Source organism: Pseudorasbora parva, chromosome 17 (assembly GCF_024679245.1).
Source record: "Pseudorasbora parva isolate DD20220531a chromosome 17, ASM2467924v1, whole genome shotgun sequence".
In the NCBI taxonomy this organism is placed as follows: Eukaryota; Metazoa; Chordata; class Actinopteri; order Cypriniformes; family Gobionidae; genus Pseudorasbora; species Pseudorasbora parva.
In genome coordinates this window covers 7,064,021-7,090,626 of record NC_090188.1, presented here as the reverse complement: position 1 = coordinate 7,090,626, position 26,606 = coordinate 7,064,021, and the positions used below count along the sequence as shown (strand labels likewise).

Sequence of the window (26,606 nt, the reverse complement as noted above, 5' to 3'; positions counted from 1 at the left end):
ATATATATATATATATATATATATATATATATATATATATATATATATATATATATATCATCCAATTTAAACTTTAGTTTTAAAATACAAATAAGTAAATATATATATATATATATATATATATATATATATATATATATATATATATATATATATACATATATATATATATATATATATATATATATATATATATATATACATATATATATATATATATATATATATATATATACATATATATATATATATATATATATATATATACATATATATATACACACCACACTGTACTAACAAACCTCAATGCTCACTGGGGTTCTCTTACAAATCCCGACAGCATTAAATCATGTGTTATAAGTCGTTGACTAAACAAAAAGGTGAACAGTTTAACTGTTCTGTTTAAATAAACTTCAGAATCGTTATAGCAATAGTTCAAATAAAAAACAACCACAGAAACAAATAACAAATACTGCCTGCAATTGCACCCCTTGTGGCAATGCTGAGAACACACTGCATTTCTGAGACATTTTGGAATACAACAAGGCATAGGGCTGCGTTTGAAAAGGCAAGGAAAAAGTGACTAAAAGCGCAATTTGTCCTCCCCTTTTCACAAGTATGACAGGATTTTAAATGCCTGGTTGCCACAGATACACTAAACCGTTTTTTTTTTTGTCTTCTTTTTTTCTCATCATTGGCTCACAAAAAGGGAGGACGCAAATGTCAGATTCTAAAAGTATAGGTATAATTGTTGATATACCCTAGGTTCAAGTACCTGCACAGAGTACGCTGTGGACAATACTTCAGCAAATATAAGCCAAGCAAGACTGCCTCCTTATAAAGATGTGTTTTTAAGAGGCAGCTGGGTAAAACGAGGAAAGTTGTACAATGACCCCCCTCCCCTCTCTCTCTCTCTCTCTATCTCTCTCACTTTACCTTCTCTCATCTTTCACTCCCACACACACCACTCAGTTGGACGTTTTCACTCACCCACACAAAGACACACACTCTTGCATCAGTAGCGTTTGGTGATGACTGTTAATGTAAAATGTGTGACCTTCACTTCGGCTCCGAGTCCTAATGCCACCATCCCACAATGCAACTGGAGCTGATCGCATACTCGCAGGCATACATGCGCGCACACACACACACACACACACACACATCTATGTAGTCATTTCACAGTTTCTCACAAAATTAAACTCCAAAAAGTGAGTCATGAAGTCCAACCACCTCATGATACAAGTCATTTTGATCTCTCAGAAACAATTTCTATTTCCCCTCTACATTCTTTTGGAAGTACTTTATGCTCACAGAAAATAAATAGTATGACAATTTTAAATGCCTGGTTGCCCCAGATACACTAAACCTTTTTTTTTTTTTTTTTTTTTGGAAAAGTCATTAGCTCACAAAAACTAAAGAAGCACATTTCTAATTCTAAAAGTATAGGTATAATTGTTGATAAACCCCATTACAAATGCGATCTCTTTGACAGCAATGAGATTTCAATACAAATTTAAGTCATCTTGATTTCCCTGACAAGTTGTTCTGTTTGTTTGAGCTGTTCACAAATGCTATTCATCTGGCCAATAGCAGCCTGGGGAAGTGTTTGGACAATCAGTTTGAAAACAGTCAGAGTACTGCAGTAAAGAGTCCTATAACAAAAACTTCTGGTTCCATCATCTCAAAATAAATGTTTTCTCTGAATGGGTTTTGATCAAATGCCTGATATATACACACACAATAAATCAGAAACACCCCAATTTGTGACTAAGCTTTTGCTTGAAAAATGTTTTCTTATTACTGTAATGACGAAATACCTTATTGAGCCCTTAAAATGCATGAATGTTTTGCCAATTATTATTACACATTCTGATCTATATCTAACACAGATGGATCTCTACCGGTTTCGATTATATAAAACTCTCCTGTTATTAGAGTAACAATTACAGAAGAATAAAATAAAGCATATTTTGTTACCTTTAGGAGTTTGAAAGAGTTCAGTTTTATATCATCGTCAATATCCTCATCGGAGCTCATGTCACAGTACATTCAGCATCTGGCTCATATTCACAATCTCAACCATTGTCAAAACTACAATATCTTCAAAATCAATATTTTGATCAGTGACCGCTTTTTCACAGATCCACTATCAAGTGACACTAACACTAATATTTTAAGTGAATTGCTAAAGTAAATTGAGTTTTGTTGATGATACTTCCTATTCTTTTGATTTCTGCCAGCGGTAACTAAGAGTGAAATGTGGAGGATGAGGGTAGTGAATGACGTCCTGGGTCACTAAAGACCAGAGGTATGCGATTAGGGTTAAATCGTAATATATTTATTCTCCTTGTATGGTGTCTCTTTGAAAATATTTATGTAAACAAAGACATTCTCTCGTGTATAGCATTATCAATCCACCTGATTTTAAAGGGCAAATTAGAAAAACATTGCTAAATGTGGACTTAAATGTTGGACGCAGAAAGCTATTGCATGACGTCAGAAGACTTAAATTTAGCACATTAGTTACAGACTTTGAGTTTAAAAAGAGAAAACATTTGAGAACCACCGTTTTGCTGTAATAAACATAACTATTCTCATTAAACACCCAAAAAATAACAGAAACTACAGTCTCAAATAGTTTAAGAATGTGTGTAAAAAAATGGACGTTTCATGATTTATCCATTATCCTCATTTGAATGTTTCATTTCATAGACCAACTACAGGAATATCACCTTCTTTCGGCAACACAATCAATCTCAGTCACAGTCTATCATTTTCTTATTCACTCTGAAACAGGCTCTGAGAACCAGCTGATTAAAGACTGCTGAATGAGCCGCATGTTTCCCCATGCGTCCGGGTGCAAGCAAGGTGCATCGAGCAAGCACGGCCCACAGCAATGGCCTCCTGACCCCAGCTTTCACTGCCTAACGCAGCGTGAATGCTCACCGTAATTAGATGTGGTGTGACAGCGGCTCATTATTCCTGGAATGCCTAGAACTGAAGGTGAGGACTGCCATACAGCAGGTGGAAAGCTTCTGCTGTGAAAATGGGGTCTATGCTTGAAAGATCCAGTAAGATCAGTTTTGATAAATGATGGCTCTATCATGCCCTAGATCGATCTAGTGGAGAGAAAAAAACACCTGGATGAAGAGGAGAGAAGATTTTCTGGCCATCGCGGTACTAAAAAGAGGACCGGGGGGGGGGGGGGGGGGGTTGGGGACATGCACTCATTTCTTTTCACTGACCTCGTCTCAGAAGCTTCCGATCCCTTTCAGTGAACAGACACACATGCCCAGTAAATACAACATCCATCCAACACGTCATCCATGCCGCAGAGAGCACGTTTGTGACGACACATCACACTCAACTGTGTCTGTACGAGACACCAAAATGAAACTGCCCTGCACTTTTAAAGTTCAAACTCTGAGCTGGGCTGAGTTTCCCAGAAGGCATTTGGGAAGAAGAACATATATAATGAGATGACATCCATCTTCAAGAAAAAAAACACATATAGCTAAATTCAACAAATACAAAGCCACTTCTCAAACTGTACGCAGGCTTGATCATGGTTTAAATAAAGTACATGATACTTATTAAAAATGTAACCATTTATTTGACTTTTCTCCTTTGGCGACGTGATCAAGACCACATGTCCAGTGCAAAAAAATATATTAACCAATAACATCCATTCTCCAGGCTGTTGTGTAATGGAGTATTAATTGGACTGATTTTACAAACGACTTATTAAAAATTCATTTTGATTGTGTTTCTTGAACAATATATACCAACAAAACACCAATATACTGCAGAAGTATATGGTGTACCGTTACCATTTCAAATAGTGCATAAAAATCTAACTGAAACATTTCAAACATTATTGTCACATGAATTTAAATACAGCATGTGTATTATGCATTATCTTTACACTAAATATGCACTTTTTTAATTCAGGTTTTTGCTTAAACATTAATATTTGGCGGTCCAGTCAAATAACGAGTAAAGAAAGATGTTACAATTTTTTACTTGTGTTACATCTGGTTCATTTGCTGCACTGAAACTGGAATATCAATCTGCGCACACATTATTGGAAATTACAAACAAAGTCATATGCAGTAGATCATTCATGCAAATGCAAATTTGTGCAGTATGCATATTAGAATGAAATCATTTTGATACACTTCTTGTTTATCAAATTACTCTGATACCTTATTAAAAAATTTTTTTGATATAAATAGACATACACTGTCAGAAAAAAGGTACATTGCTGTCACTGGGGCGGTACCCTAAGGTACAAATCTGAAAAGGTATATGTACCTTTAAGGGTGCTTTCACACCTGCCTCATTTAGTTCGGTTGAATCGTACTAGAGTTCGTTTCCCTCTTTGGTGCGGTTCGTTTGGTCAGGTCTGAAAGCAGCAATCGCACTCGGGTGCGCACCAAAAGCGGACCAAACAAGCGTACCGAGACCTCCTTGAAGAGGTGGTCTCGGTACGATTTCAAACAAACTCTGGAGCGGTTCGTTTGTGGTGAGAACGTGATCCGACCTCGAACAGAACCAACTGCAAAAGTACTGATCATTTTTGGACTGAACCAGCTGCCGTAGTCGGCTGCGCTGACATTGTGTGCATGATATTATTACCTGATAGATCGTTGGCAATATTTTCGGAAGATGGAAGCATGTCAAGAGTTAATAATTTATGCACGCCTCTGCTTGAAGTGATGCGCGCTCGCCGTCTGCAGTGCATTAGAACGTTGTTTTCATGTCGCATCCGCGCTTCATTATAGAAATGTTTTGTTTGCATACTGTGGTAAATACACAGAGTGTAGTAGATTATGGCCAGGGACAAAACTGGCCCGCGCAGTCGTCTCCATAGTGTTATTATAGTTTGCTGGCTTTGCCTCTTCTGTTGGAATTTTCCCACACGTAAATTCTGACCAATCGAAAAGCAGTTTAGGAAATATGCCATGGCCAATGAGTGATGTGGATGTTGTCACGTGCCTGCGTTTTGGTTCGTTTCAACTGGTTCGGACCAAAGCAATCAGTGTGGTGTGAAAAGGAACCAAAAAAATCTGAAAAATGCAACAATGTATAATTGTTTGCCCTTGGTTCGGACCAAATGAACCGAACTAGAGATGTGAAAGCACCCTAAGGTAATACTATGTACCTATTTGCACTCTTAAAGTACTGATATGTACCTTTTAAGGTACTAATATATACCATTTAGGGGTGAGTAAGGTACAAATATGTACCTTTTCACTTTTGCACCTTAGGGTACCGCCCCAGTGACAGCACTGTACCTTTTTTTCTGAGAGTGTACATAATTCTGAATATACCACCTTGCAACCCTAATATATAGTGTATAGAAAAAAACATTCACATTTATGCATTTTGCAGATGCTTTTATTCACAGCAACTTGCATTGCATTTGAGGTATACATTTCATTTGTTGATGCATTTCATTTGTTGATGCATTTCATTTATTGCGCTATACATTACTGATTGAGCCAAAGCAATGCTGTGGTATAATAGTATGCTGCTCTGAACACAGCCTGTCTTCCAGCTATAGACCGGACATCTGTTGAAACATCAAGGATGTCCACAAGCTCTGTCTACATACTCAGCTCTCCACCATGTCATCTCCTGTCTTATCTAGTAACACTCTAAGGAGAACAACTGGTCCTGTGTTTGAAGTGTTCTGTTATTTTTCATGGCTTTTCCAATTTTTTTTCACTCTTTTTTCCATTTCTTTTTGATCTGAAGCCCTCGGCTCGTTCAGAGAGGCTTAGTAATTGAATGTTGAACACTTCATGAAAAAAGACTTGACTTCTCACCAAGTTCGGATACTGTGGACGAAGATGTCATTCTCCATAATGCATAACTTCTTGCCAACAGACAGTCAGAAAGATAGTGCAAAAATAAATAGATAATAACATAATAAGAACCAAATGTTAATATTAATAATAGTGTTTAACCGATCTAAAGCTGTGGTCATGATGCCATAGTGTTGGTAGTTGCCAGGGCGTTGCTATATGGTTGCTAAGGTGTTCTGAGTGTTTTTTAGATAATTGCTGTGCAGTTGGTATTAAATATCACTACAACCATCTTAAATGCAATCTCTCTCCTAGTGCCACCAACATTAAATATTAAAGAACCTGTCTCAATATGCCAAACGTCCAGTTTAAAAAGCTTGTGCAATAAAAATTGGCTTAAAGGGATAGTTCACCAAAAAATGAAAACAATTTGACGGCACCCAGACATTTGATGGCATCCACTGACTTCCATATAAGAAAACAAAATATGGGTGCCATCAACTGTCTGGTAACCAACATTGTTTAAAATATCTTCAAAGAAACTCATACGGGTTTGGAACAACGTTAGGGTAAGCAAATTACAATTTTCATTTTTGGGTGAGCTATCCCTTTAATATACTGTCAACAATATTTTTGAATTAAATTTAAATATACATGAAAAGGTATGTAAGAAATGTATTTCAATTAATCATAAAATAGCACTGATATGTCACTAGACATTAAGAAATCATGTTAATTTCAAATACTTCTATCACTGACAACAGTAGTCCGGCCAGGATATTGTCATTTAAAAGTTGTTGTTGCAGCCCTCAACTGATGTTGATGTCATGTTGTGTTTTGGCCTGAAGCTCCGCCCTCCACCTATCGACCAATAATGAAGTCAGTAGTGTTTCTGCATCTGGGTTGACAGATCGGCTTTAGTTACCAAAGCTACAGCTACAAATGTTCCTGAAGCCTATTTTGCCAACTTGGAGGGGAGGGGAGGGGAGGGGAGGGGAGGGGAGGGGAGGGGAGGGAGGGAGGGAGGGAGGGAAGGAGGGAAGGAAGGAAGGAAGGAAGGAAGGAAGGAAGGAAGGAAGGAAGGAAGGAAGGAAGGAAGGAAGGAAGGAAGGAAGGAAGGAAGGAAGGAAGGAAGGAAGGAAGGAAGGAAGGAAGGAAGGAAGGAAGGAAGGAAGGAAGGAAGGAAGGAAGGAAGGAAGGAAGGAAGGAAGGAAGGAAGGAAGGAAGGAAGGAAGGAAGGAAGGAAGGAAGGAAGGAAGGAAGGAAGGAAGGAAGGAAGGAAGGAAGGAAGGAAGGAAGGAAGGAAGGAAGGAAGGAAGGAAGGAAGGAAGGAAAGAAAGAAAGAAAGAAAGAAAGAAAGAAAGAAAGAAAGAAAGAAAGGTCTGTCACACAACTCTACAATATTAATTACATCAGAGCAGATTGTAAATAATTAAGGACGCCTATTTAACAGCTCTGAATAATTTAGCTGCAGTCAGGGTATGTGTGTATAATGTGATCGATAAGCACAGAGTTTAACCAATGAATCAGCAAAGGTCTCCATAAGAACTCGGTGGGCTTGTGCATGTATATCCACTGCTGAGGCAGTCAATCATAAAGTGTGAGTGGATGATTTATATGTTCGCTGCAACAATGTCTAAAGTCTAATATGAAAAACTGTCAATTTGTTAAGAAAGATTAGCCTTTCAGACAAAACATTTTTCATGACAATATTGTTTAAATTTGTGGAATAACAAAGTGTGCCAAGAATATTCTAGTCCTTTTTTAACTAAAGCCAGTTCCTTAATGACATCATCCTCATCATCATCATCATCCTCATCATCATCATCCTCATCATCATTATCATCCAGGAAGTGACATCACTTCAGAGTAAATGGACTGCATTTATATAGCGCTTTTATCCAAAGCGCTTTACATTTTTGCCTCACATTCACCCATTCATACACCGACGGCGATGTCAGCCATGTAAGGCGCCATCCAGCTCGTCGGGAGCAGCTGGGGTTAGGTGTCTTGCTCATGGACACTTCGACACTTGGTCAAGTGGAACCGGGGATCGAACCACCAACCTTCTGGTTTGTAGACAACCTACATGAACCACTGAGCCACTGCCGCCGCAGAGGAAAAACAACAATGGACACTTTTCACAGACGTGTTTTAACGGTCATAAGTATTATAAATCCTGCAACGTTTTTTGTATTTTATTTTTATTTTTTATTGTATGTACATTTATAGCACTAATAGTTTGTATTATATTACTTTAGCATCAAATTACGAAAAAAAAAAAAACTTACCGCTGCTTTGAGGGTGTTTCTAATACAGCGTTTATGGGAGTGATGGTAAAAAATAAAAATCTTTCTCTTTTCACTGCTATAATCAATCTCACTCCTGAAAGTTGTGAAATAACTATTGTTGTGTTTTTCTTTTTTGTATTTTGAGAAAAGGGGGACAAAAAATATATTTCATGTATTCTCTTATTCTCCGCTATAAAAGTTAACCCAACTAATGACGACTTCCTCTCTAAGAAACCCGAAAATGTGAAAAGGGTCTATGGTAAGTTTAAAGGACAACTCCGGTGAGAAATGACCCTAGCGGTAATTAAAAGATAGTTACCAAGTAGATCGTTCTCTGGGATGCGTTTTCATTAAAATAAATTTTTTTAAGAGTTTTATCTCTAAAAACAGATTCTTATAACACTAGTCTATGGGGCACAGAATAAGTCAAATTAAATCGCTAGTTAATAACACTAACAAGGCTGAAAATAGCCTCACACTAACACGGTAGCATAATGAGGGTCCCTACATGCAAACCGAAGCATTGAGAACTTTGTAAGTGTACACACAGTTTAATAAGAAGATACTTTATAAACACAGTGCATTACGCGGTTACGGTCAGGCGCCATCTTGGAAAACAGTCTCGACTCGTCGAGCGACGAGAGCTCTGCTAAGTGATGAACTGTGACTTGGAATCTCATATGGTCCGTTGTTTCCGGAAGAAAGCACTGAACGCAACAGAGAAAATAAATAAATAAAAAATAAAAATGTCCATGTAATTAGATTTCACAAACTTAATTCCTATCAACCAGCTCACTTAGCACAGCATTCGTTGCTCGACTAGTCAAGACTGTTTTCCAAGATGGCGCCTGACCATAAACACGTAATCCACTGTCTTTATAAAGTATCTTCTTATAAAGTACAAAGTTCTCAATGCTTCGGTTTGCATGTAGGGACCCTCATTATGCTACCGTGTTAGTGTGAGGCTATTTTTAGCCTTGTTAGTGGTATTAACTAGCGGTTTAATTTGACTTATTCTGTGCCCCATACACTAGTGTTATAAGCTAATCTGTTTTTAGAGATAAAACTCTTTACATTCGATTTTCATCAAAACGCATCCCAGAGAACGATCTACTCGGTAACCATCTGTTAATTACCCCTAGGGTCATTTCTCACCGGAGTTGTCCTTCAAGCAATGATTTGATCAATTTTGTGATGTGGTAGGTTTATCTGACCTTAAAACCAGGGGCGATTCTTTCAAGAATAGGGTGGCTCAGCACCCAATGAGGGTATGATTTTTATTTTAAATAATAATTTAATATATTATTTGTATACTAGGGTATATGAACAATACAGTTTGTCTGGCTATCACACCAGACCAAGCTCAGTCTTTTAATATTGAACATTGGTCTGGGGAGTCTGTATTTGTTCTACACAAGAGACAATCAACAGGCATAGTTCAAATGATTCTGTACAGGATCTTTGGTCTTCAACCAATCAGACCAACGATCCATCGCTTCTCTATCCGTCAGTGTGTTAAACCCGCCAATAGCGCACCAGGTGGATAAGCTGGTTTGTGATTGGTCCCTCTAAATTTGTAACAAAAGCAGGATAGAAACATGTACAGGTTTCCAGCCTGAGCTGCAGGGCAAAATCAAATCGCCAATATTTTGTTGCAATAACCAATAAAACTTTGTTCCATATATTTGTTTCTATATCGTAATAAATATCGTTATCGCAAATTTTCTTGAAATATCGTGATATAATTTTGAAGCTATATCGCCCATCCCTAGTAGGTTCTACATTACCTATCAAGTTAATCCCTGACTATTGAATTAATTTCTAATAATTTTAAATAACCAGCTAATATTCATTAAAAATATAGGCAAAATGAATATTACTGTAATTGTCTAGACATGCAATGTTTCAAACACGATTATTTTTAACTAAATTTGTGCAGGAAAATTTACTTCTAACTACATTTATACTTTTTATTCTTTGAGATAACATGGAAAATAGTGCCATGGTTTAGTGGAGGATATCTGTCACCTGGTGCAAAACAAACACTTAAAGGGGGGGTGAAATGCTGTTTCATGCATACTGATCTTTTTACACTGTTAAAGACTTGGAATCCCATACTAAACATAGACAAAGTTTCAAAAGTTAAGGTGGACGTTTGATGGGAGTATTTCTTTGTCAAAAATACTACTTCCGGTTAGTCATAAGTTTCGGCAAGTTTTTTGAGATCATGCGTCCCCATTGACGTTAGTGGGGGCGGAATTTCCTTGTATGGGCCTTACGGACAATTCTACCGGAAGCGCGTGAGAGAGAGCGAGGGAGAGAGCGAAAGCAACAGCCTACGCCCATCAAAGCGGGGCTTGTAGGATGCTGGACAGGTGACAATTACACATAGCACATAACAATGTCACCAAAAAAGTGGGTTTTTGGTTGCCAGACCAAGACAGTCCTGCACAGATTCGCCAAAAACCCCGCGTTAAGGCAACAGTGGATGTAATTTGCTTTTCCGGATCAGCAACTGAGTTGCGCGAATGTTTATATCTGTTCGCTGCATTTCGGTGCCGACTGTTTCACAAGGCCCAGCTCGACGCCGAATTTTCCCAATCGCCTAATGCTGAAGGATGGAGCAGTCCCAACGTTAGAAGGGTGAGTGAGACTGCTTTTAGTCCGCTTACTGTCTACACAAACCACGCGTAAACACACAAACACACGTGCACAACTGCACTTCCCACATGTACACCTTCAAAGACAAAAATACGACGATATAATTCAAGTATAAATATGTAAATAACACAAGCCGCTAAGCATATTATATAGTTAGTGTATAACTTGTAACTTACCACATACAGACGTCCTGCTCTAGTCGTTTTTGCTGCTGCTCCTGTTCAACTGCAGCCTCTGGGTCTGATTCCGGATCATAGATGTATGGCTGTATCTGATTAAAAGCCATATTTTTATTTTGAATAAAGTTTTTTTCCGCTGTTAGGGATGACGCTCGACTCAACACACAGCGCGCTGCTGCACACGTCATTATTTAGCTCCGCTCACACGACACGCCCCCACCCGCTCGGCTTTTTTCGGAAAGACTCGGAACAGCGCATCTTTCTTATATAATTATTAAAAAAATAAAAACTTTTCGGAGATATGCAGGATGCAATGCTACTCTATAGGTACTCAAGATTGACATGACACTGACTGAAACTGAGTGTTTCACCCCCCCTTTAACATGAAAACGGCATGAAATGACCACTATAACCAGTAGATGCCTGCAGAAGACCACCCAGTAGCTAATTTCCACTCTCTTCTATAGTTCTTTTGAATTGCTTTTGGCTATTACCAAATAAATATTATAACTAATTTTTTTGCAGTTTTATTGCAAGTATGAAGTATAGCAAAGTATAGGAAAGGTCACAGTTTCATCCCCATTTAGATGAAAGGAATTCTGTAAAAATGAATAAATAAAATGCTTAAAACATTAAAGGGGGGGGTGAAATGCTGTTTCATGCATACTGATCTTTTTACACTGTTAAAGACTTGGAATCCCATACTAAACATAGACAAAGTTTCAAAAGTTAAGGTGGACGTTTGATGGGAGTTTTTCTTTGTCAAAAATACTACTTCCGGTTAGTCATAAGTTTCGGCAAGTTTTTTGAGATCATGCGTCCCCTTTGACGTTAATGGGGGCGGAATTTCCTTGTATGGGCCTTACGGACAATTCTACCGGAAGCGCGTGAGAGAGAGAGAGAGAGAGAGGGAGAGAGCGAAAGTAACAGGCTACCCCCATCAAAGCGCTGGCTTGTAGGATGCGCTGCACAGGTGATGTGCACATAATGTCACCAAAAAAGTGCGTTTTTGGTTGCCAGACCAAGACAGTCCTGCACAGATTCCCCAAAAACCCCGCGTTAAGGCAACAGTGGATGTAATTTGCTTTTCCGGATCAGCAACTGAGTTGCGCGAATGTTTATATCTGTTCGCTGCATTTCGGTGCCGACTGTTTCATAAACAAGGCCCAGCTCGACACAGGATTTTCCGATCGCCTAATGCTGAAGGATGGAGCAGTCCCAACGATAAAGGTCCCAACGTTAGTACCGCAGGCGGTGAGTAAGACTGCTTCAAATGTCTGTGTTTTTGCCTATGCTCATCAAGTAGCCCAAACATGATCACGTATAGTTAATTGATCAATGGAGCATGCGATGTGTAGTGCGTGTACATTTGTTTAGCTGGCCACTATATGTGTAACTTTATGTTTGTGTATTGTAAAAGCACTCCAAACAACAATACACAAAGAGGGGGGAAATATGTTGAACTAAATAAGCACGCTTCTTCATTCAAATGCGCTACTATTCTGTGTCTTTCTATGTAAACACTAACTTAGCCTGCCGTGCAAAACCAGTCCGCTTACTGTCCACACAAACCACGCGTAAACACACAAACACACGTGCACAACTGCACTTCCCACATGTACACCTTCAAAGACAAAAATACGACGATATAATTCAAGTATAAATATGTAAATAACACAAGTCGCTAAGCATATTATATAGTTACTGTATAACTTGTACCACATAGAGACGTCCTGCTCTAGTCGTTTTTGCTGCTGCTCCTGTTCAACTGCAGCCTCTGGGTCTGATTCCGGATCATAGATGTATGGCTGTATCTGATTAAAAGCCATATTTTTATTTTGAATAAAGTTTTTTCCCGCTGTTAGGGATGACACAGCTTTACGACGCACTCGACTCAACACAATAACAGCGGCGCGCACACGTCATTATTTAGCTCCGCCCACACGACACGCCCCCACCCGCTCGGCTTTTTTCAGAAAGACTCGGAACAGCGCATCTTTCTTATATAATTATAAAAAAAAATAAAGACTTTTCGGAGATATGCAGGATGCAATGCTACGCTATAGGTACTCAAGATTGACATGACACTGACTGAAACTGAGTGTTTCACCCCCCCTTTAAACCGTTAGGCTATTGCCAACATTCTGATATCTTCTAGCTGTGTACTGTTTGCCTTAAACTATATTAATTATGACATGATTATGTGCAAGTGCTTTTACCTGACTACTGCATATTTAAAGTCAAGTCACCCTTATTTATACAGCGCTTTATACAGCAAATTGTTTCAAAACAGGAAAGTGATTCAATGATGCAAACAGAATTAAATTATTCTGCTGTAAAGCAGCTCTAAAAAGACTATAGTAAACGGTAGGGGTGACCCCTAATAGCCGAAGATTCGATGCATGACCGGATTCGACCACTGATCTCATGGTCGAATCTTCGCGGGTGTTATGAAACGAGGATCATACCATTTTGGCAATATGGGGGTGCTCAACATTAGTGTTATAAAAACGTGTCGCGGCGCTGAGCGATCGCCCCTTTAAGGGCACTGAGCTTCGCACCGGACGCGCCGCGCCTTTAAAATTCGAACACATATACCGACGGCGGCATTCGACGCCTGTCCGCGGCTATTAAATGTATATTTCCCTCAAATCGTGAATGTACGTGCTGATTTCACCCTGTGCTACAAGATAAACTCATCGTGCAGCTCTTCTGTCAGAAGTCGATTCAAAATTGAGCTTGCGCGCGTTCACGTCTGCCTGAAGTGAGATAACGTTACCTGAGACACGTCGCTGAGCTTCAGTCCGGTGTGAGACCCCCTTCAGGCACAATCGGCTTAAGAACGTGCATATAAACGCAGTCAACGTGTTCTTTTCCTCTCTAGGCAGGTATTTTTTTAGGTTTATTTATCAAAATGTTCTTTTATATATTTGTGTGATGTTCTGTGTTTCGATCGCGGCTTTTAAATGTTATGAGAGAATGGTTTACGAATGTAGTGTAGCCTAGTTTTGAACACTTTATTAAAAGTGGTGGCTGTGTGCCGTGTGTAAAGTAAAATAAAAATAGTCTTAGCCTCCTACTAACTAGTGTCCTGCCTTTTCCAACCCATTTATACCGGGGTTTTTTTTTAGTCTATGGTTTACACACACACACATATAGACGATTCGACTTTTGGTCGACCATAGAGAGATTCGAAAATTCTGATTCGATTGTGTAAATCCTTAGTCGAGGACACCCCTAGTAAACGGTCATTATTCAGTTGAAATCAGTTTGATTGAAAGCATTTGACAGAAATATGTCCTTAAATTACAACACAAGCACAACACAGAAAGACTCAGCAAACATCAGATCTTGTCTTATAAAAGCCTGTAAATCATACAGCAATTTCCAGTGTGGACACAAAAACCATATTTGTATTCTATGGAAGTTGTTCTCCCACACTGAAACACGTTATTGAAGCTATAGCAGAACCCCGCGGCACTTTGTGCTAATGTGCGCTCAGACTTGGCTTGCGTGTCCTCTGCAGAAGTGGCGTGCTAAAGCGTGCGACCGCTGACAGCTTCCTAAATGATTTGTGGCTGTGGAATGAGGAGAAAGCTAGCTTTTCATGATATCTATTACGGTTTATTTAGGAAAGTGTCACGAGGGATATTGCCATGTCAAAACAGAACACACACACAGGAAGAATGCTATAGACAGGCTACAAGCCAGATTTACTGGAAAACTGTCACAAATGCAACTCTTGATTTTAGACGTCCCTCATAGGGGAGACTGACTGTGGAACAGATGTGTTTAAAGAAATCCTAGGGAATATGAGTGGCGTGTTATATTGCATTTGCAAATGAGTGATGCTGATAAAATATTACGGTGTGGTGCGTTAATTTATGTCTAACTGTAAGATGAATGTGTCCTGAAATGCTCTTAACAGGTGGTATTGATAATATAGCGGTCTGTCTATAAAGAAATCTTCCTAAATAGAAGTTAAGGTCGACGAACAGCACCTGTGACAAGTTATCGAAATACCACAGACAATTATTTAGACTCATTTAGCCATCACAACTGCAAGTAGGTGGCAATTGGTCAGTCCAATAGTCAGATGTTATTCTCAAAAAAGTATTCAAAAAGTATTAAAAATATTAAGCAGCACATCCCTTTTCAACATTGATAATAATAATAAATGTTTCTTGAGCAACAAATCATATCAGAATGATTTCTGAAGGACGATTTGACACTGAAGATGCTGGAAATTCAGCTTTGCGTCGCAAGAATAAATTACATCTTCAAATGAAATCAAACAGAAAAGATTTATTTTAATTTGTAATATTTCACAATATTATTGTATTTATAGTATTTTAATGAAGTAAATGCTGCCTTGGTGTGTGAAGACAAAATAATTACAAACAAAATAAATAACTATATATAAATATAAGTTAAATATTTATAATTATATATATGTGTGGGGGGGCCTGTGTGTGTGTGTACGTGTGCATGTGTAGCTTATGGACGTTATTTTAAAGATTTATGGAGCAACTATACTGTATTAAATTAAAAAATATATTTTTTAAAAGTATAGGGTTAATTTTTTGTTTTTTGTTTTTATGTCAAATCAATCAAATATGAGATTCTTAATCAGTGCACCTCTCAGACACATTGAGTACATTCATTAATACATGAGAAAACATTGACATCCTGAGAATAACTTGCAAATTAACTCAGAGTTGCTCCGATGTACACACTAGTGTGTGTGTGTGTGTGTGTGTGTGTGTGTGTGTGTGTGTGTGTGTGTGTGTGTGTGTGTGTGTGTGTGTGTGTGTGTGTGTAGGAAAAGGACAATATGATTAATCAGCCCAGAGTGTGGCTCTAGTCCCAGAGAAACTGATGTATACACACGGTAAAGGACTTAATTCACAAATAAACAGGGTTATAATTCAGAGAGCAGACGAGAGTGAAAACAGGCCATAAATATGTATTGCATTTGGAGCAATATCATACATGCCAGAGAATAAAGAGAAAGACAGAGAAAGCGAGGGGGAGGACACTTCAGAGGAACAGACACTGCATATATCATCACAGAATGATCAATCATAAAATGTTCCCTTTCAAACACACACAGTGAAATTCCATCCTGTCCTAAAGCTATAACAGGTAGAGAAAAATCACAAATGAGATGATCACAAATTGTTTCTCTTAGACAGAAATTAGATTAAATTGAGCCACTAGTGAAAGATAGCTCACAGATTTTTCTCCTGATACAAAGCTTCAATAATCTCCATTGAGTGTCCCTTTGAGTTTAGAGTCTGCCATCAAAAGTCAGAGATCTTAATGTGAAATAGAGTTGCATGATTAATCATTAAAAGATTGCACTCTTTATTCAAACATCCATGCGATCTTACTCCAAAATGACAACGATTTTCCTGTCTATTAAACCTTTGACAAAATCCCACCAGAACATTCAGATCTACGTTGGCTCTGCCGCTGACCAAGCAGTTGCTATGTATAGGTTTGAAACCGCTTCTTCCACAGTTTTTTCAACCACAGGATCAGTGGTTGAGGATTTCAGAAGTACTGAGATAAAAGTTTATAGATCAGATATAAACACTGTCTACTATACAAAAACTACTATATAAACACAGATATAAACACTGTCAATGTCTACGATAGCGATCGAAATAGATCAAATAACCTTTTGAATGTGCAAACGCTTCAAATAAAGACTTGTCATTGAATAATACATTTTTTTTATTATTCGTTTTTAATAATACAGATTTGTTCAAAAACTCCAGTAATGAAACAAGTGAAGTATTGATGAGTGAGTCATTGAATCATTCAACCTAACTGAATTAATTAAAATTAACTGAATAAACTGCAGCAATTAACACTGTTAAATCATTTAGTAAATGACATGTTTTGTTTATTTGTCTGTTCAGAATCGTGATCTCTGTTTGAAACAAAGCAATTACGATTCTCAAAGGTGTGCAGGAAATAGGATTTTCACAGGATTGCAAATGCAAGACAAATTTGTGTTCATTTACTTGTATTCACTTTTAACATTTAGTAATTTATTTGTAATAAACACTCGCGTGGACAAATAACAAAAATGTATTTATATGCTGAATTATGTTTTTTAAAGGCCCACTGACTGAAGTTCCTTGAAACACGCAGAATTATTATGTGTTGTTCGCAAAGACCCGCCCCCTTTAGTTACCGTTGCTATGTCCGTCAAGCCGCGCTCTCACGCCACACACACACACACTCTCACGCAGTGAAAAACACATATCCAAAGAGGATACTGACAATGCACTGACAGACAGGACAGGTTACTTTTAATATGAAACAGTCTCAACCCTAAAATAGTAATTTTTTTTAAAGAAATGTAAACAATAAATACTGTTTTCTGGCTCTGTAATGTGTCGTGACAGATCGCGGTAGCGCCTCAGTTAAAGCTGCTCGTGAACCCATCATTTTTTCTAGTTAATTTATAGTATCAAATAAACGTGAATGAACTTCAGAAGGAATGTTTTTTCAGCCGCGGAAAGACGTCAGTACACTGTTTTTCAAGTTCAAGTCCACTGATGTTAATCTACGAACTCTCTTGACTGCTTTGTCGGACAAAAATGGCGGATTGGGTGGATGGTGGATCGTGATTGGTCAGATAACCTGTCAATCAAACTGCTGGCGAAGGGTGAATTTCCACTAAACAGGAAGACAGGGCAGGACATGTCGAGCATTTAATTGGACTTCAAAATTATTGATCCATACTGACAGAAGTGAGAGACAAATTCTGAATGCTTATATCTTTTTTAAATGCTACATTTTGTTATTATTTTGGAGCACACTAGCTTATAGATAACCTTTAGACTAACATATTCACACTAAAAGCCAACAAAAAAAACTTTAATTTTGATTTATGGAAACATATGTGCAGAGTGTGACATCACATTGTGCATGTTGCAGTGTGTGTAGAAAGAATTAATCCGCTATACTCCTCCAGTGTTGTGTAAGATAGGCAGGTTTTTTGGGTCTATTTTTATTTCCTGTCGCTGTGCAAGCTCTTTTATTGTATATGACAGTGTAAATGGCTCAATAACCCTTTATTAACCCTGGATTCCCAATTTTTACCAAGCTCTTACACTGTAAAACCTAACAGTGAAATTCACTAAATGAAATAAGTTCATTTTACTTAATGTTACCAAAAAAGTTAATTCAACTTAACAAATATGTGTGATGTTAACTCAAAAATGTATTATTGTAAGCAAACCTCAATCTAAATAAGTTACTAAAACTTTTTAACTCTAATGGTTTAAGTTACAGATATTTATTTAATCTAGTATTTTACATCTATGGCCAATTAAATAACTACATTTACATTTTACATTTATGCATTTGGCAGACGCTTTTATCCAAAGCGACTTACATTGTATTCAAGGTACACATTTTACATTTTTGTCAAGTCTTGCTTTCACTGGGAATCGAACCCATGACCTTGGCGTTGCTAGCGCCATGCTCTACTCATTGAGCTACAGGAAAGACTAAAAGCTGATAAAATAAATAAATAAACAATAGTATATACATTAATCTACCTCATATTAAGCCTACAGTCTTACATTAAGCTCTTTTAAAGTCATTACATTTAGTCATGTCAAAGTATCATCCCAGTGAGTTTCCGAGGTAACAAAAACCGCACCATTTTCCCTCCTTCAGTCCAGTCACAGCAGGACGGCTCGCGCTACAGTCAAGAAAAACAAAAGGTAAGCGTTTCAAACGTATTTATTCATATTTCGCTCATGTTTGAACGTTTTCAGTGTTATTTTCGTACCTCTTTTATGTTTATCCGAAGATTAACCAGCTCAGTAATGTTGTGTGTAAAGTTAGCCAGCAAACAATCTAACATTAGGAGCAAATGCGCTATTGCACCAGTGTTATCAACGGTAATGTACACGTTTGGAGTTAATTATGCTGTTTTACACTGCAGTTTGTCAGCGGGGAATTAAAAAATATATGTTTGTGCTTTCTCACAGTCGGACAGATAAACGCTGGCTTTTGAGAAAGTTGGCCATCTTTCCATGTCTCTCGTCTCGTGCCACAGTGACGTTAACTAACTTACGTTAAAGCAAAAGGTAACGTTAATGCAAACTCACGCATTCCTTATATTACAACCGTTTTAAATGTATTGTTAATCGAATTCGAGTTTCCTCTATCATATGTGATGCTAGTTAATTTGACTAAAGCAGCTGAAGCTCCGGGGTGAACAAAGTGACTTGAGGAGCATTTTAGATCCTGTTTTGCTAACGTTAGATAAAATTTTAAACTGTTATTTGTTTCTCATGACGTTTTCTCATTTGAAACTCACACTAACACATTGTTGCCATGCTTTTAAATCTTTTCAGAGCAAAGACGAAGGTGCAATGGCAGCAACGTGGCTACAATTCTATGAGTAAGTAAGTTAGAATTAACATTGAACAAATCAATGGAATTTTGTAACGTTACTGTGCAAAATGCAAATGATAACGTTATGAACAGTTACATAATGTTCATACAAATATAAGTTTGTTCTTCAATTTTAATTTTTGAATGAATTGCTATTTTTGCAAACGTAATTATGACCATAAATGTCTTTTAGCACAACTTGTAAGTCTTCTGAAGCAATATGATTTTTTTAAAAGGCTTAAAGTCCAAAGTCCAGTCTGTCTATCATTCAAAGTCATGTTGTATTGCTTCAGGAGAATACTGGTCAAGTCTTGAAAGTTGTTGTTATAGTCGGCTTTCCTAATATAAACAGAAACATTTCGTGTGTTATATTTTCACTGGCAGTTATCCTGAAGTTGCCTTGGGTTTGTAAAGGTGTAAGGTAATTGGCAATGCTAGATTTGCAGTGGTTGAAAGAAGTCTTGTCATGAATCATAAAAAAAACTACGATCCTGGCAGGTCTGTTACTATTTAAAAGGAAGAGTCAGGAGATGTTTTCAAGACACAAGGTAGGACACATGTCAAAACTACATTACATTTATTTAGCAACATGTTAACCTTTCAGCTGCCACCAGCATAAATGCATGGTGTGGTTACAGTGACTGATAGTTGATCATTCAAGTTGTCTTAAATGTATAGTCCACTTGCCAATACAAATTCAGTCATGATTCATAAATTACCAACCCTCATATTGTTCCAAACACATAAGAATTTTATTAATCTGTCCATTGAAAATCTAGTCTTCAAAACGTTTAATTTAGGCTTTCATTAGCATATACATTGAGCACAGCAAAAGCTTATTTGACACATAATAAACCAATCTCAGCTCAAGCTTAAAGGAATCGTTCACCCTGATTTACTCCCCCCCTCAAGTCCTCCTTGGTGTAAATGACATTCTTCTTTCAGACGAATACAATCAGAGTTATATTAATACGTGTCCTGGCTCGTCCAAGCTTTATAATGGCAGTGAATGGCAGCCCAAAATTTGTAGCCCAAAAAAGTGCATCCATCCATTTTAAAAGTGCTCCACACGGCTCCGGGGGAATAATAAAGGCCTTCTGAATTAAATCGATGGGTTTGTGTAAGAAAAATATCCTCTCGTGATTCAAAACGCTTGTGCAACGCCCGAAAATCGTCACATCATTTATGTTTTTTACGCTGCGTCCGCCGTCAACGCCGTGGCTGTTATGCTTTTTTACGCTATATCCGACGTCATCGTTGCGCCGGAAACTAGTTATTTTCTTATTTTATAACGAGTTAAATATGGATATTTTTCTTATATAAACCCATCGATTCACTTCGGAAGTACTTTATTAACCCTCCAGAGTCATGTGGATTACTTTTATAATGAATAGATGCACTTTTTTGGCTTCAAATTTTGGACAGCCATTTACTGCCATTATAATGCTTGGATTAACCAGGACATTTATTAATACCGCTCTGATTATATTAATCTGAAAGAAGAACGTAATTTACACCAAGGATGTCTTGCCATTATCCATTTAAAATTTGTTAATCAAATCTGTCTTGTTTCACTTTGTCTACACCGGATGTGAGCAGCGCGACAGGACAAAAGAGCCCCTTATAGTCCGTTATGTTGTCTACACTGGATGCGGCGTGATGTGAGCGACAAATCTTTGACAGTAAACTGTTGCCTCTTTCTATTTATGACATACTGACATGAAAAACAAATGTTTTGCAATGTGTGCATTATCGCTTGAATTCAATTCAATTCGTCATTCAATTCAAGGTCTAGAACATTCGGCTGATACACCCCTGAAAATGTTTTTCCCCCAATTAAACCTTGCTGACAAACAACTTAACATCTTTACAAAATTGAACTACAGGGTTTTAAATAAGCACACGCCCAATTAAATCAACAATAATCCGTTCCTTATAACAACGTTTTTTTTATTTATGAAAATTGAAATATGGTGTCTGCCCTGACAAGGGTTATTTTTATATGTGGTGACATACAAGCTTTTTTTCCAATGCATATAGAAAAAGGAGCTTGACCAGGTGCAGAAGCCAACAGTCACCATCCTTACTGTCGAGGAGGAAGAGGGAACGTTACCTTTAAACCCACTGGATGCTTTGATTGTCTTTAAAGATGAGGTGGTGATGTCTGCCAAGTCTTCGGTCAGTGCACTTAGAGTACATTAAAGATCATACAGTGCTTTTGCTTTTTGAGGAAACGTACCTTTTTACATAATTTTTTTTATTTTATATGTTTGGTTATTTAAATGTTATGACTTTTTTAAACATGTTTGTGCTGTTTTATTTGGTGAAAAAGTCTAATATTTTTTGTCTAGTTATATTTGTGACATACTGTATTTATGATGTAAATGTTATATTTCAATAAATTACTTAAAAATACCCTCCTGTTCTGTCTTCATTTTGTACCAATGGTAGCTTGTGCTTAGTCTTATGTAACTTAATCACTTTGAGTTTGATGAACTTAAACCATTTGCCGCAATCTGTTTCCTAAAACCATTTAAGTAGCCGTGTAGTTGTAAAGACTTAGTTAGATTTGTTACCTGAATTCAAACTGAATTAATAAAATTAACTTAAAATCTTTAAGTTCAGTTTACTCTTAATAATTGATCAACACAACACTAAAATATAAGTTTTAACACTTAAACAACACTAAAATATGAGTTAATTTAACTCAATGTATATGAGTTTTCAGTACTCATACTTAATGGTTTTAAAACTTAATTGGTTTGAAGCAATCGGTTTCCTCAAATGGTTTGAGTTACCGTAACTTGTTGGGTTTTACAGTGTACAAGGCCAAATGATCTGAGCTACTATTCACATTATATTCGAATCTCTATTGCAGGTTAAAAACTTTTTTCCTGAAGTTTTTGAGAAGAAATATCTCAGATAAATTTGATACTGTATTTAAATAAAGCATAACAGAGAACTGTGGACCAAAGGCCTCTGGCAACATCCGAGCAATATCCTCTGAGTATTAGAGGGTCATTTACTGCAACTGGTAATCTAGTAATTTTTATAAAAGAATCAGGACAGGACTCAGGCAGAAATCATGTTCATGGATGAGATTATTATCGTTAATATAGCATGAAGCAGTGTTGAGGGAGCTGAACGAGGCCACTGGAGCGATTGCTAATGAGACACGAGTGTTTATACCACAGTTGCCGCTTCTGCTTCTTCCGGTTAAGCATATGTGGGGTGATGTAGTGCTGCTTTATCCTATTAGATACATTTGAATGGGTTGAAAATTATGTTATACGTTATCTCATTACTTGCAATAAGACACTTGTTGCACACTGCAAAAAGTTATATTGCAATATCATATTAAATGCTGTAAATTAATTATTTAATAAATAAAACTTATTTTTTAAACTTGTTGCAATTGGATGCAATTAATTTTAAAACGCATGAAGGGGAAAATGCAATAACTTGTAATCATTGTAAAATAATTTGTTTTCTGTCTATAAATGTATCCAAACAATTGTTAACTAGTCTTATAAAATATATAATATATTGAAGCGCCTTTGGTGTTTTCATGATTTCTACTAAATAAAACCAGAAATCAAGGGTAACAGGGGTATGATGTCATTGTGACACAGACGTGGTCCGTGTCCTGGTTACAATCACTTTTTTCTCTGAATTTATTAATTCTTGAAAACATCTGGGATAATGTAAGCACACAATTCAACAAAATATATAACATTATTCTAGTGTTTTTGGGATATTTTAATAATGTGCCTTTATATACTAAATACACAATTATATATATATATATATATATATATATATATATATATATATATATATATATATATATATATATATATATATATATATATATATATATATATATATATATATATATATATATATATATATATATATATATATATATATATATATATATATATATGAACAAAATCTTAAGACCAGGGGATGCATTGCAAGTTTTACACATTTCGCACTAGTGGATCATAACCGGGTTGTAAGTGCTGCTTCAAAATGCCAAAAGAAGAAACAGCAGCAAGAGACAAAAAACTAGAGAGTAGGCAATTTATTGAAAACTGCATTTAAACTCAAACAGGCCGTTCAGCAGCTGATCAAAAGTTTAAGACCATAAAAAGGTCAAATCTGCACAAAAATATGGCTTTCATGGCATTGTCCTTCAAGCAGTCATACTGTCAAGATCTCCTGATAGCAAAGGCAAAAAGGCTTTCTCTCTTTGAACGTGGCAGGATTGTTGAGCTGCACAAGCAAGGCCTTTCACAACGCGCCATCGCTGCTGAGGTTGGACGCAGTAAGACAGTCATTTTACATTTCTTAAAAAATCCTGAGAGTTATGGGACAAAAAAAGTCAAGTGGTAGACCCAAAAAGATTTCACCTGCACTGAGCCGCAGGATCCGACAGGTTATCCGAGAAGACACAGGTCGATCCTCAACCCAAATTAAGGCCCTTACTGATGCTGACTGCAGCCCAATAACCATAAGACGTCATCTGCTAGAGAAGGGCTTCAAGAACAAAAAACGTCTTCAAAGGCCACGTCTCCTCCCACGACACAAACTTCCCTGTTTAGAATTTGCAAGGGAGCACCAAACATGGGACACTGCAAAGTGGAAGAAAGTTTTATTCTCTGATGAGAAAAAATTTAACCTGGACGGTCCTGATGGCTTCCAACGTTACTGGCATGACAAGGAGATCCCACCTGAGATGTTTTCTACGTGGCACAGTGGAGGAGGCTCCATCATGATCTGGGGTGCTTTTTCCTTCATTGGAAAATGGAGCTTCAGGTTGTGCAGGGGCGTCAAACGGCGACTGGCTATTTGGATCTGTTGCAACGGGCATCCCTCTTGACCGAGGGCCCCCGTCTGTGCGTTAATGACTGGGTCTTTCAACAGGACAACGCTGCAATTCACAAAGCCCGCCTGACGAAGGACTTCTTCCAGGAAAATAACGTTGCTCTTTTGGACCATCCTGCGTGTTCCCCTGATCTAAATCCATTGAGAACATTTGGGGATGGATGGCAAGGGAAGTTTACAAAAATGGACGTCAGTTCCAGACAGTGGATACCCTTTGTGAAGCCATCTTCACCACATGGAGCAACGTTCCCACCAGCCTCCTGTAAACAGTCGCATCAAGCATGCCGAAACTAGTTTTTGAAGTGATCAACAAGAACGGTGGGGCTACTCACTATGATCCACAACTGCGAAATGTGTAAAACTTGCAATGCATCCCCTGGTCTTAAGATTTTGTTCAGGAGTGTATACACACACACACACACACACACACACACACACAATTAAATTTAAAGGCACATTTTTTAAATATCCTTGCTAACTTATATAACTTGCTTTTAAATTCACCATAGTAAGACAAAGATGTTTTCTTTTTTAAATGGCATTGTGATGAACAACTTTCAGAAAAAATACTAAATAAATGTATGCATTCTTTTACACCATCCAGCAGTTTTTGAATTAGGCAAACCTTTCCTAAAGGGCAGCTATCAGTAAATCAAATGTCAAATTAACAAATATGTCAAACAAACATTTTAACTAATATTAAAGTCAGCAGGAAATCTAAAATGATCCTGATTCTATCATTAGAACATGTTCTTGCTTTTGTTATGAACAATTCAGTGCCACACATTTGTCTTTGCAATTGTCACCGAGACCTCAATCTACACTGAAATCTACACTGGTGTGTTGGATTTACATGATTTAATGATGTACATCGGTTCCACATGAATTAATTAAAGTTAAACAACATAATTTTTCCACATAACTTCAACATCATGGAATAAAGTAATTATATGTAACCCAATTGAGTAGTCTCAAAATGATTTTAATATGGTTCCCTAAAAACAGTGGTGTGCACTGGGGGGGGGGGGGGGGGGGGGGGTTGAGATCCTGCATCTTTAATCACAAGTTTATTTTGTTTTTGTATATTTTTGTGGTCACTTGGCTGATTTATAATACTGTACTAGCTAACTTTCAATCTATTGCCAGCAATAGCATATAGTGAACATATCAAGTGCCATGTATGAAATGTGTGATTTAAATATTCTAATTACTATTATTAAATATTCTAATGATTCTAATTATTCCAATATAAATAAACACTATTAAACAATATATAGTCTCCCCCTTATCTAATTTTGCCCGAAAAACACATAAAATAACACTTAAGTTCAACAATTTAGAAGAGTAAAAAAAAATGAGTTGCGTATATAACAAATAATATGATTAAATAAATTGGACAATGTGTGTTTTCCTGTTTTTTCAGTGTACCATTATCTTTCACAATCCAATCACTTCACAGTAAAATCAAGTCCCATTCTTAAAAAAAAAAAGTCTTACTGAACGTCCTTTTTCTATCAGAATTATCTATAAAATAGGAGGTCACAGATGTAATTTTATGTTCACTGACAGTACATGAAAAAAAGAAAAGTGACACTGGAAGAAGAGTTTGGAAGAGTTAAGTTTGCTGTAGCACCCCTTGTGGCAATGCTAAGAATGCAATGCACACTATGAATTGCATTCTGACACATACTTGTAGTGTGCTTCAGGCTTTATACTTCAGCTCTCATCTCACACACACGCGCACGTACAATAAAGTGAGATGTGGTAATACAGAAGACTATGAGCTAAATTCAATAACCTCCTCTCTACTTTACAGCTACAGAGAGTCTGATGAAAGTAATAACTGCTTTTAGCAGCTCATAAGACTTAATGCAGAGAGAGATCTGGCAATTCATTACAGAGGGTTTCATTCTGGATTTTCTGCTTGTGTGTGTGTGTGTGTGTGTGTGTGTGTGTGTGTGTGTGTGTGTGTCTCATTAAACACATCTAATCTAACTATTACATTCAGCTTCCTACTCTGAGAGCTTTTAAATTTCATTATACTCACGTACACACAGAGACGCATCTCGCTGAACAACTGTAAATGCCCGTAACACACAAACACTGAAAAAAACAGACACAGCCCAACATGTATAAGTAATTGGTTGCTCTGAATGCACTACTGAGATCTGCTCATCTCCATGCAATGCTCTCTTTTTGTTATACGAAGGTCACATTACAGCAGTCTTGGACTTGTTTTACTCTCATCCTATAAATATTTATTTATTTATTTACTTTCCGTGCTCATTTCTAGACACTATTAAAGGGTTAGTAGTTCACCCAAAAATTTAATTTATGTCATTAAT

At 37.1% G+C, this 26,606-nt stretch overlaps 1 protein-coding gene and 1 long non-coding RNA gene across 6 annotated transcripts in view; one reads left to right on the top strand and one right to left on the bottom strand.

Moving 5' to 3' along the window:
* LOC137044850 (MAM domain-containing glycosylphosphatidylinositol anchor protein 1) overlaps nt 1-26,606 on the bottom strand; it is a 332,623-nt gene that overhangs the window by 225,026 nt on the left and 80,991 nt on the right. The gene's annotated exons all lie outside the window — the stretch shown is intronic.
* LOC137045211 (uncharacterized) lies at nt 18,732-21,721 on the top strand. Its single transcript, XR_010898716.1, has 3 exons — nt 18,732-19,061; nt 19,332-19,378; nt 21,412-21,721. It is a non-coding gene; the product is annotated as an uncharacterized lncRNA (long non-coding RNA).